The following is a 12,032-nucleotide window of genomic DNA, read 5'->3' as shown; positions in this document are numbered from 1 at the left end:
TGCCTCGAAGATTCAAGCAACAGCGGCCTACTGATCACCACACGCTCTGCCTGGGGAACAGTTGCTGCGTCTGAAGCCTCCCTCAACCAGCCAGAAGAGCCACCACAACTGTGAACAGCACCCATCAGAGGCCCTGCTATCAACAGAGGAGCCGCTGCTACCACAACCGCCCAAGGAGCAACCACAGACCGAGGAGCCACTGCCACCCAGGGAGCAGCCACTGCCACCCAGGGTCCAGCCACTGAACGATTCAACAACTAGTAATGTCAGTGAGATCAAACATGGGTAGACAAAGAAACCCCCAAAGGAAAGAAAAGGAGGACTCGCCAGAAAAGCAGCTAAGTGAGACAGAGATATGCAACATGACGGAAAAAGAATTCAGAATAAGGTTCCTAGAGTACATGCACCGGATGTTCAAGAAGCAAGAAGAAACAGATGAAAAACTCAACTACGTATGCAAGAAGCTAGAAGAAACAGGTGAAAAAATCAACAACTTAAGTAAGTCCCAAGAAGAAATGAAGAGCGACATAGCTGCAATAAAAAACACCATTGAAAGTATCAACAGTAGACTGGGAGAAGCGGAGGACTGAATCAGTGAATTAGAAGACAAGGAAGCAAAACACACTCAAACTGTACTGCAAATGGAGAAAAAAATTAAAAGACAGGAGGAGAGCCTAAGGGAACTTTGGGACAACATGAAACGAAGCAACATACGAATAATAGGGGTGCCAGAACAACAGAAAGATGAACATGGATTAGAAAACCTATTCGAAGAAATAATATCAGAAAACTTCCCTGAGGTGGGGAAGAAAAAAGTCACACAAGCCCAGAGAGTCCCAAACAAGGTGAACCCGAAAAGACCCACACCAAGACACATCATAATTACCATGGCAAATGTTCAGGATAAAGAGAGAATCTTACAGGCTGCAAGAGAGAGGCGGAAAGTAACATACAAGGGATCTCCCATTAGATTATCAAATGATTTCTCAACAGAAACACATCAGGCCAGAAAAGAATGGACGGAAATCTACAAAGTGATGCAAAGCAAAGGACTGAATCCAAGAATACTCTATCCAGCAAGGCTATCAATCAAAATTGAAGGGGAAATAAGAAGCTTCACAGACAAAAAAGGGCTAAGGGAGTTTATCACCACCAAGCCAGCCATGCAAGAAATGCTAAAGGGACTGTTGTAAAAGAAGAAATATCAAGCTCAGAAAGAAAACAGCCACACACACACACAAAAAAGAAATGGCTACAAACAAGTACCTTTCAATAATAACTTTAAATGTAAACGGACTAAATGCTCCAAATAAAAGACACCGAGTGGCTGAATGGATAAAAAAACATGACCCATACATCTGCTGTCTACAAGAGACCCACCTCATTGGAAAGGACTCACACAGACTGAAAGTGAAGGGATGGAAAAATATCTTTCACGCAAATGGAAAGGAAAAGAAAGCTGGGGTAGCAATACTTATATCTGACAAAATACATCTCAAAGTGAAGGCCATAACCAGAGATAAGGAAGGCCACTTCATAATACTAAAGGGATCAATACAACAAGAAGATATAACCCTGGTAAACATATATGCACCCAATGCAGGAGCACCCACATACATAAGAAAACTTCTGGAAGATATCAGGGGAGAGATCGACAATAACACAATCATAGTAGGGGACTTTAATACACCACTGACATCACTGGATAAATCCGTTAGACAAACAATCAGCAAAGAAACAGCAATCCTAAATGACTCACTAGATCAGATGGACTTAATTGACATCTTCAGAACACTACACCCCAAAGCTGCGGAATATACATTCCTCTCAGGTGCTCATGGGACATATTCAAAAATAGACCACATATTGGGTCACAAGCAAAGTCTCCACAAATTCAAGAAGATTGAGATCATAAAAAGCATCTTCTCAGACCATGATGGCATAATGTTAGAAATAAACTACAATAAAAACAACCCAAAATACTCAAACACTTGGAAGCTGAATAGCATGTTATTAAATATTGATTGGGTTACCGATGACATCAAAGAAGAAATTAAAAACATCCTGGACACTAATGACAATGAAAACACAACAATCCAAAACCTATGGGACACAATGAAAGCAGTCCTGAGAGGGAAGTTTATAGCTCTACAGGCCTATCTCAAAAAACAAGAAAAAATGGTAGTTAATCATCTAACTCTACAACTCAAAGAATTAGAAAGAGAGCAACAAGAAAACCCCAGAGTGAGCAGAAGGAAGGAGATAATAAAGATTAGAGCAGAAATCAATGAAATAGAGACCAAAAAAACAATACAGAAAATCAATGAAACCAAGAGCTGGTTCTTTGAAAGGATAAACAAGATTGACAAACCACTCGCCAGGCTCACCAAGAAGCAAAGAGAAAGGTCCCAAATAAACCAAATCAGAAATGATAGAGGCGAAATAACAACAGACCCCACAGAAATACAAATGATTGTTAAACAATACTACGGGCAACTCTACTCCAACAAACTAGACAACCTGGAGGAAATGGACAAATTCCTAGAAAAATACAACATTCCAAAACTCAATCAGGAAGAATCTAAAAACCTCAATAGGCCAATAACTATGGAAGAAATTGAAGCAGTCATCAGAAAGCTTCCAGCAAACAAAAGTCCAGGGCCAGACAGCTTCACAGGGGAGTTCTACCAAACATTCAAGGAAGAACTAAAACCTACCCTCCTCAGACTACTACAAAAAATTCAAGAGGAAGGAACACTTCCAAGCTCATTCTATGAAGCCAGCATCACCCTAATACCAAAACCAGGTAAAGACATCACAATGAAAGAGAATTACAGGCCAATATCCCTCATGAACATAGATGCCAAAATCCTCAACAAAATCTTAGCAAATCGGATCCAGCAGTACATCAGAAGGATCATACACCATGACCAAGTAGGATTTATCCCAGAGATGCAAGGATGGTACAACATCCGTAAATCAATAAATGTGATACATCACATAAACAAATTGAAAGAAAAAAACCACATGGTCATATCAATTGATGCAGAAAAAGCATTCGACAAAATCCAACACCCATTTTTGATAAAAACTCTCAGAAAGGTGGGAATAGAAGGATCATACCTCAATATAATAAAAGCCATATATGACAAGCCCACAGCCAACATCATACTCAATGGTCAAAAACTAACACCATTTCCCCTAAGAACAGGAACAAGACAGGGATGCCCACTCTCACCACTCCTGTTCAACATAGTCCTGGAAGTATTAGCCATTGCAATTAGGCAAGAAGAAGAAATAAAAGGCATCCAAATTGGAAAAGAGGAAGTAAAACTGTCCTTATTTGCAGATGACATGATATTATACATACAAAACCCTAGAGACTCCATCAAAAAGCTACTAGACTTAATACATGAATTTGACAATGTAGCAGGATACAAAATTAACCCCAAGAAATCTGAGGCATTGCTATACACCAATAGTGAACTTTCAGAAAGAGAGATTAGAAAAACAATCCCATTTACCATCGCACCAAAAAAATTAAGATACCTAGGAATAAACTTAACTAAAGAGGTTAAAGACCTCTACTCAGAAAACTACAGGACGCTGAAAAAAGAGATAGAGGAAGACATAAAAAGATGGAAGAACATACCATGTTCTTGGATTGGTAGAATCAACATCATTAAAATGTCCATACTACCCAAAGCAATCTATAAATTCAACGCACTTCCCATTAAAATACCAATGGCCTTCTTCAAAGATCTAGAACGAACTCTCCAAAAATTCATCTGGAATAAAAAAAGACCCCGAATAGCTGCAGCGATCCTGAGAAAGAACAAAGTAGGTGGGATCTCAATGCCAGATATCAAACTGTATTACAAAGCCACTGTTCTCAAAACTGCCTGGTACTGGCACAAGAACAGACATATAGACCAGTGGAATAGAATAGAGAGTCCAGAAATTAGCCCGAACCAATATGCTCAATTAATTTTTGACAAAGGAGGCATGAACATACAATGGAGCCAAGATAGTCTCTTCAATAAATGGTGTTGGGAAAATTGGACAGATATATGCAAGAAAATGAAACTAGACCACCAACTTACACCATACACAAGAATAAACTCAAAATGGATAAACGACTTAAATGTACGACAGGAAACCATAAAAATTCTAGAAGAATACAAAGGCAACAAAATCTCAGACTTATGCCAAAACAATTTCTTCACTGATACAGCTCCTAGGGCAGTTGAAACTAAAGAGAAACTGAACAAATGGGACTACATCAAAATAAAAAGCTTCTGCACAGCAAAAGAAACCATCAACAAAACAACAAGAAAACCCACCTCTTGGGAAAACATATTTGCCAACGTCATATCTGATAAGGGCTTAATCTCCAAAATTTATAGGGAACTCATACAACTTAACAAAAAGAAGATAAACAATCCAATCAAAAAATGGGCAAAGGATCTAAATAGACACCTTTCAAAAGAGGACATTCAGAAAGCCAAGAGACATATGAAAACATGCTCAAAGTCACTAATCATCCGAGAGATGCAAATCAAAACAACAATGAGGTACCATCTCACACCTGTCAGAATGGCCATCATCAACAAATCAACAAACGACAAGTGCTGGAGAGGATGTGGAGAAAAAGGAACACTTGTGCACTGCTGGTGGGAATGCAGACTGGTGCAGCCACTATGGAAGGCAGTATGGAGGTTCCTCAAAAAATTGGAAATGGAACTCCCATTTGACCCTGTGATCCCACTACTAGGAATATATCCCAAGAAACCAGAAACACCTATCAGAAAGGATATATGTAACCAGATGTTCGTAGCAGCACAATTCACCATAGCTAAGATCTGGAAACAGCCTAAGTGCCCATCAGTAGATGAATGGATTAGAAAACTGTGGTACATCTACACGATGGAATACTATGCTGCTGTTAAAAAGAAGGAACTCCTACCATTTGCAACATCATGGATGGAACTGGAGAGCATTATGCTAAGTGAAACAAGCCAGTCAATGAAGGAAAAATACCACATGATCTCACTCATTCATGGATAATAAAGACCATTACAAACTTTTGAACAATAATAGATACAGAGGCAGAGCTGCCTCAAACTGATTGCCAAACTGCAGTGGGAAGGCCAGAGAGAGTTGGGGGGCAGGAGGGAGGGGAGTAAGAGATCAACCGAAGGACTTGTATGCATGCATATAAGCATAACTAATGGACATAAGACACTGGGGGGTAAGGGAGGGTAGGGGTGTGTCAAGGGCAGGGGGGAAAAAAAGGACACTTATGTAATACCCTTTGTAATACTTTAAGCGAAAAATAAAAAAATATTAAAAAAATAAAAATAAAAAAAAAATTAAAAAAAAAGAAGAAATTTAAAAATTTTGAAATCTCTTCCACTAATATTTACAGGGTAAACTAAAGATTGCTGTTAAAGTACTAAGTCTGACAATAAGTAAAGCCACCATAATTAAAAAAATCACTTGAAATATATGGCTTTGCGGCATTGTCAAAATCTCAAAAAGCAACCATGTTTGTTACATTTGTTGCTTGGTGTGAAAAAGAAAGAAAAGTGTCTTTTTAAAAAAGCTCTCTAAATGTAGCCTAAAAATTATTCTGGAAGGAAATAGAGAGGTTTCCTTCAAATGTCTGGAAAACTATAATTAAAAGTCAATATATTAGGCCTCAAAAAGAAAAGTAAGTAATTTGTGTTTTTGCCTCCCTAAACAAAGTGTATGTAAAATTACTCAAAGATTAATAGCAAAAATTTAATTACTTGTCATTTACTCTCCACAGCCAAGGACAAGTAAAATTAAAAAATAAACTTTATTTCAGGCAAATTTAAATTGGCTATTGAGATAAATGAATATTCAAGAAAACTTAATTGTACTGGGCAGGAAACTGTTCCTGAAGCATTCACAATTTTTTTATTAATGGTTCATCTCATAGTAAATTTGCTTAACATACAATAAATCCAAAGCAGTCATATTTCTGTATAGAAAATTAAAAGTTATCAAGACTGCATTACAAAATTTCCAAAAGCCTCTTAATATTATTTAAATCAAAAAGGGGGGATAGTAGAATAAACCCCTGTAAGAAAATATCTTGTAAGAAAATTACATCAAGCCTTAATTGCTTTAAAATTTTACTTTGAAAATTATTTTTCATTTGTAATGCTGATAGCAAGACACCCATGAAAACACCCATGGTGTCAAAATAAGCCAAAGGAATATCGTTTGGGCAAAAATGAAAGGATCCCAAGTCTAATTATACAAAAAAGATTCCTTTATTAACGTTTGGTCGAGATGATGTTTGTATATTTCCAGAAAACTTTTCCAAGCCCTTGTGGATTTATACAACAACGGATCCCAGAGAGGAACTGACCAGGCTTCTCTAGCCACAGAATAGCAGTGGCCCCCAAGACAAGAGGAGAAACAGTCCAGAGATGGAAGGTGGTGAAGACGCCTTGTCATACTAGCAGTCAGCAGCTGTGTGTTGCTGCAGGTTACCCAAGACAAAGCCAGGAAAGGTCAGACCTGCACTGCCACCATTTGTCCACCATCCAGAATTAGCATATCATTGCTGGCATATACACATAAAAAACTGTTGGACATTGAAAGGGGACTCAAAGAACTGTTGGCTGAGAAAGGAACTTACTGCAGGCTGATTCCTTTAATGCCTGACAGCAATTTAAAGGGACTTGATAGAACTCTATCCTTTCCATTGAATTTAAAAATCTTAAAACATACATTCTTGTTAAATTTATAAAATTAAAAAGGGTGAGATGTCGCAAGCTAATTCCAGCATGTCAGCAGGGCTGAATCATCTGGAATGGCTGAGGGCATTTCCCCAAACCTGAAAAGAATGCATATCTGATTGCTTGCTGACAGACAGTTGAGGGCATTTCAATCTACATGCTATTGCCTCCTACTGGCCAAACACCTGAGCAGCCAAAGACAGTTCCTCCAATCCAATAATACCTCTGTATACTAAACCTTGGCCTTTGATATGTATATCTATCTTGCCTTAGGACAATTTGTGTTAATAAAAAGCAAGGGTCCAGAGAGACAGGAGAACTTGGTTTCTTTGGCTAAGTTTTCTCTGGCTCCCCAAAATGCCTTCAAAAATTATGTTTCATCTCTAGACTCTATAATAATTTATAGCATCACCTTCTCCAGATTCCTAAAACCCCCTTCTAGATGCTGATTAAGACCACCGGCAATACTGTACATTGAAAACCCCAAAGACTCCATCAAAAAAATAGTAGACCTAATAAATGAATTCAGCAATGTAGCAGGATACTAAATTAACACCCAGAAATCTATGGCTTTTTTATACACCAATAATGAACCCACAGAGAGAGAAACTAAAAAAACAATCCCATTTACCATTGCACCAAAATAATAATAATAATAATAATAATAATAATAATTAATAATAATATACCTAGGAATAAACTTAACTAAGGATATAAAAGACCTGTACTCAGAAAACTACAGGACATTGAAAAAAGAAATAGAGGAAGATATAAACAAAAGGAAGAACATACCATGTTCATGGATTGGTAGAATCAAAATCATTAAAATGTGCAAACTACCAAAAGAAATCTACAGATTCAATGTAATCCCCATTATAATACCAATTGAATATTTCAAATATCTAGAACAAACTCTCCAAATATTCATCTGAAATTAAAAAAAAAAAAACACCCGAATAGCCACAGCAATCCTGAGAAAGAAGAACAATGTTGGAGGGATCACAATACCAGATATCAAGCTATATTACCAAGCCACGGTTCTCAAAACTGTCTGATACTGGCACAAGAGCCAACATATAGATGAATATAATAGAACAGAGAACCCAGAAAGCAACCCAAGCCATTATGCTCAATTAATATTTGACAAAGGAGACAAGAGCATAGAATGGAGTCAAGACAGTCTCTTCAATAAATGGTGCTGGGAAATTTGGTCAGATACATGAAAAAAATGAACCCAGATCCCCAACTTACACCATACACAAAAACTAACTCAAAATGACTAAAGGACTTAAATATAAAACAAGAAACCATAAAAATCCTACAAGACTCCATAGGCAGCAAAATAGCAGACATATGTTGTAGCAATATCTTTGCTGACACAGCTCTTAGGGCAATAGAAACTAAAGAGAAAATAAACAAATGGGACTACATCAAAATAAAAACTTCTGCACAGCAAAAGAAACCACCAACAAAACAACAAGAAAGCCCATGGCATGGGTGAACATACTTGCCAATGCTATTTCAGATAAGGATTTAATCTTCAAAATTTACAGAGAACTCATACAACTGAACAAAAGGAAGATAAACAATCCAATCAAAAAATGGTCAAAGGACCTAAATAGACACTTTTTGAAAGAGGACATACAGAAGGCCAAGAGATATATGAAAACATGCTCAAAGTCACTAATCATCCGAGAGATGCAAATCAAAAAAACAATAAGATACTATCTCACTCCTGTCAGAATGGCTATCATCAACAAATCAACAAATGACAAGTGCCGGCGAGGATGCGAAAAAAAAGGAACCCTCCTGCACTGCTGGTGGGAATGCAGACTGGTGCAGCCACTATGGAAGACAGTCTGGAATTTCCTTAAAAAGTTTAAAATGGAACTCCCATTTGACCCAGTAATCCCACTCCTAGGACTATATCCCAAGAAACCAGAAATACCAACAGAAATGATATATGCATCCCTATGTTCATAGCAGCACAATTTACAATAGCTAAGATTTGGAAACAACCTACATGCCGATCAGCAGATGAGTGTATTAAAAAATGGTGGTACATCTACACAATGGAATATTACGCCACTATAAAAAAGAAGGAACTTTTACCATTTGCAACAGCATGGATGGAACTGGAGAGCATTATGTTAAATGAAGTAAGCCAGTGGGAGAAAGATAAATATCACATGATCTCACTCATATGTGGGATATAATGATCAACATAAACTGATGAACAAAAATAGATCCATAGACAAATGACAGGGGAGGTGGGAGTTTAGAGAGTAACCAAAGTACGTGTGTGCATGCATATTAGCATAACCAATGGACACAGACATTGGGGCGGTGGGGGCTTGCTTGGGGTGGGAATAGCTGAGGGCGGGGGGTCAATCACGCAAAAAGGAGACATATGTAAAACTTTAGACAATTAAAAAAAAAACCCTAAAAAAAAAGTTCTTGTCTGTCTGTAATGTAACTTGGTCACTGATGTTCTTTGCTTGCTTTCTTAACTTTGGGTGACTAAGTTTGCTCTTCACTGTTTTATGAACAGAGGATTCTCTGTCTCTGCTGTTTGGGTATTGTGCCACTCAGAACCATTTGCTGTGATGGGTAAGTGTGAGATAAGACTCAAAATAACAAAATATATTAAATATCTAGGTATTTTAAAATAATAGTATACTGAAATATTAATGTAAGTTTGTCTCATATGAAGAATCTAGAGGGTGTATTTGAATCTATTAATCAATAAGTCTTATATTTTAAGGCTAATGTTACAGTCCACCCTTTTGTGAGTATTCATTTATTTACTGTAGGGGTTTTGTTTCTATTTTTGAGGTTTCTTCTTATATGCAAGATTTCATATTGTTAGTTTACTGAGAAAGAAAAATATGGGAAATAAAATCTTCTAAACACCCCCAAGTCTTTTTCCTAGGAGGAAAAGATCTGTAGAAATGCCCTCCAGCAGGCTGCAGAAATAGCTGTGGGGGTTACTCCCATTTTGTAAAAAATAAATAAAATAAAATAAAATAATAAAATAAAATAAAATAAAACAGTACTTTCACATTAAAGCCACTGGAAGCTGGTGAGTTATACATGTTACAAAATTTGCCAAGAAAATGCCTTGCTTAATAATAATTGGCTTTAAATTCCCAAAATTGTTAAAGCAAAATAAATATAATTAAAATACAGGGTTTATGATAAAGCTTTTCAATAATAGTTATATATGCCTAAACATAGTTTTTCAAAGTCTTTGGTAACTTAAAACTTTGGAGTTTGCTGAATTAAATAACAAAAAATATTAAATATCTAGGTATCTTAGGAGAAACCAAGATGGCAGCATAGGTAAACACCGAAAATTGCTGCCTCCCACAACAACTTCAAAAATACAACTAAAAGACAAAACAGACATCATCCAGAACTATAGGAAGGCTGGCTGAGTGGAAATTCTACAACTAGAAGGAAAGAGAAAAGCACACTGAGACTCAGAAGAGTTGCGGAAGTAAAGTGCAGAGGTACGGAGGCGCACACCGAAAGGCTGGCAACTGAGGACGCGGCTGTCTTTTTGAATCTTTTTGAGTTGGGAGGGAGTCACAAGCCCCAGACTGCTCTTAACTCCAGTTCCAGGAAGTCTCTGGGGACCCAGACTCATACGGGGAGAAACTGGACTGTCTGACAGCGGGCAGAACTCGGAACTCGAGGGCGGCTTTCTCTCAGAGGTGCTTGGAGCAATTGTCGGGACACTGAGACACGTGGCCTCTTAGGGCAGGGCTGAGGATCAGCCATAGCTGCTTGCACCACCCTGTTGATTCCCTGAAACCCCGCCCCACCCAAAGCTGCGGCAGAGGCTTTTGCATATGAATGCCCTGGCCCTTTGCAATCTGAAAATTACCTAACAAACTGCAGCTGGGCCAGACAGAGACAGAACTTCCAAGAGAAGGCCCAGGGCCCCACAGAAGCTTGCATTGCTTCACAGCTGGGCCTCATCTGGGCACCTCCAAATCCCAAACAAGGAAGGGGAATCTGAAGATCTCTCTGTAGCTCCTGCTGGGTAGCCTCAGGCAGAGGCTAAATTAGCACCTCCTTAGAGATCCAAGAGCCAGTGTACCCAGTGGTCAGAGTGGGACCATCCAGATTACAACTCCTCAGATCCATAAGGGACACACTCAGGGAGCAGACTCAGTGAGCACCAAAGCCCCACTGAAGCAAGTCTTGCCTCATAAGGGTGTCTTCAGCACAGAAGTTCTCTGACTGTAGACACAGCTGATTCTCACAGCCAATTGGCCTGGGGGTCAATTCCTCCCAGTGATACCTACAACAATCAAGGCTTAACTACAACAAGACGGTGCACAAAGCCCACAAAGGGGTGCACCAAGAGTGTCCACCTCAGGTAATTGGGGAGGCTGAGCCACTGGGCCCTATAGGACACCTAGCACACAAAGCCACTCTACCAACACAGGGAAGCATAAAAAATGTGGAGACAATTAAACAGGTCACAAATGACAGAAATGGAGGAAAGCAAACGACTAGATATAGAGTTCAAAACCACATTTATAAGGTTTTCCAAGAACTTTCTAGAAACCGCCGATAAATTTAGTGAGACCCTGGAGGATATGAAAAAAGACCAACTAGAAATTAAGCATACACTGACTGAAATAAAGAATAATATACAGAGATCTAACAGCAGACAAGAGGATCGCAAGAATCAAGTCAAAGATTTGAAATACGAAGAAGCAAAAAATACCCAACCAGAAAAGCAAAAAGAAAAAAGAATGCAAAAATATGATGGTAGTGTAAGGAGCCTCTGGGACAACTTCAAGCGTACCAACATCAGAATTATAGGGGTGCCAGAAGAAGAGAGAGAACAAGATACTGAAAACCTATTTGAAGAAATAATGATAGAAAACTTCCCCTACCTGGTGAAAGAAATAGACTTCCAAGTCCAGGATGCACAGAGAACCCCCCAAAAAAAGGAATCCAAAGAGGACCACACCAAGACACATCATAATTAAAATGCCAAGTGCAAAAGACAAAGAGAGAATCTTAAAAGCAGCCAGAGAAAGACAGTCAGTTACCTACAAGGGAGTACCCATACGACTGTCAGCTGATTTCTCAACAGAAACTATGCAGGCCAGAAGGGAGTGGCAAGAAATATTCAAAGTGATGAATACCAAGAACCTACAACCAAGATTACTTTATCCAGCAAAGCTATCATTCAGAATTAAAGGTCAGATAAAGAGCTTCACAGATAAGAAAAAGCTA

At 38.4% G+C, this 12,032-nt stretch overlaps 1 pseudogene; it reads left to right on the top strand.

The window, feature by feature from the left end:
* The window catches only part of LOC102430183, a 45,380-nt pseudogene that overhangs the window by 28,801 nt on the left and 4,547 nt on the right, over positions 1-12,032 (top strand).

This window comes from Myotis lucifugus, unplaced genomic scaffold (genome assembly GCF_000147115.1).
Source record: "Myotis lucifugus unplaced genomic scaffold, Myoluc2.0 scaffold_29, whole genome shotgun sequence".
Taxonomy (NCBI): domain Eukaryota; kingdom Metazoa; phylum Chordata; class Mammalia; order Chiroptera; family Vespertilionidae; genus Myotis; species Myotis lucifugus.
Note: the sequence above shows the minus strand (reverse complement) of the source record. Positions and strands in the feature narration are given on the sequence as shown.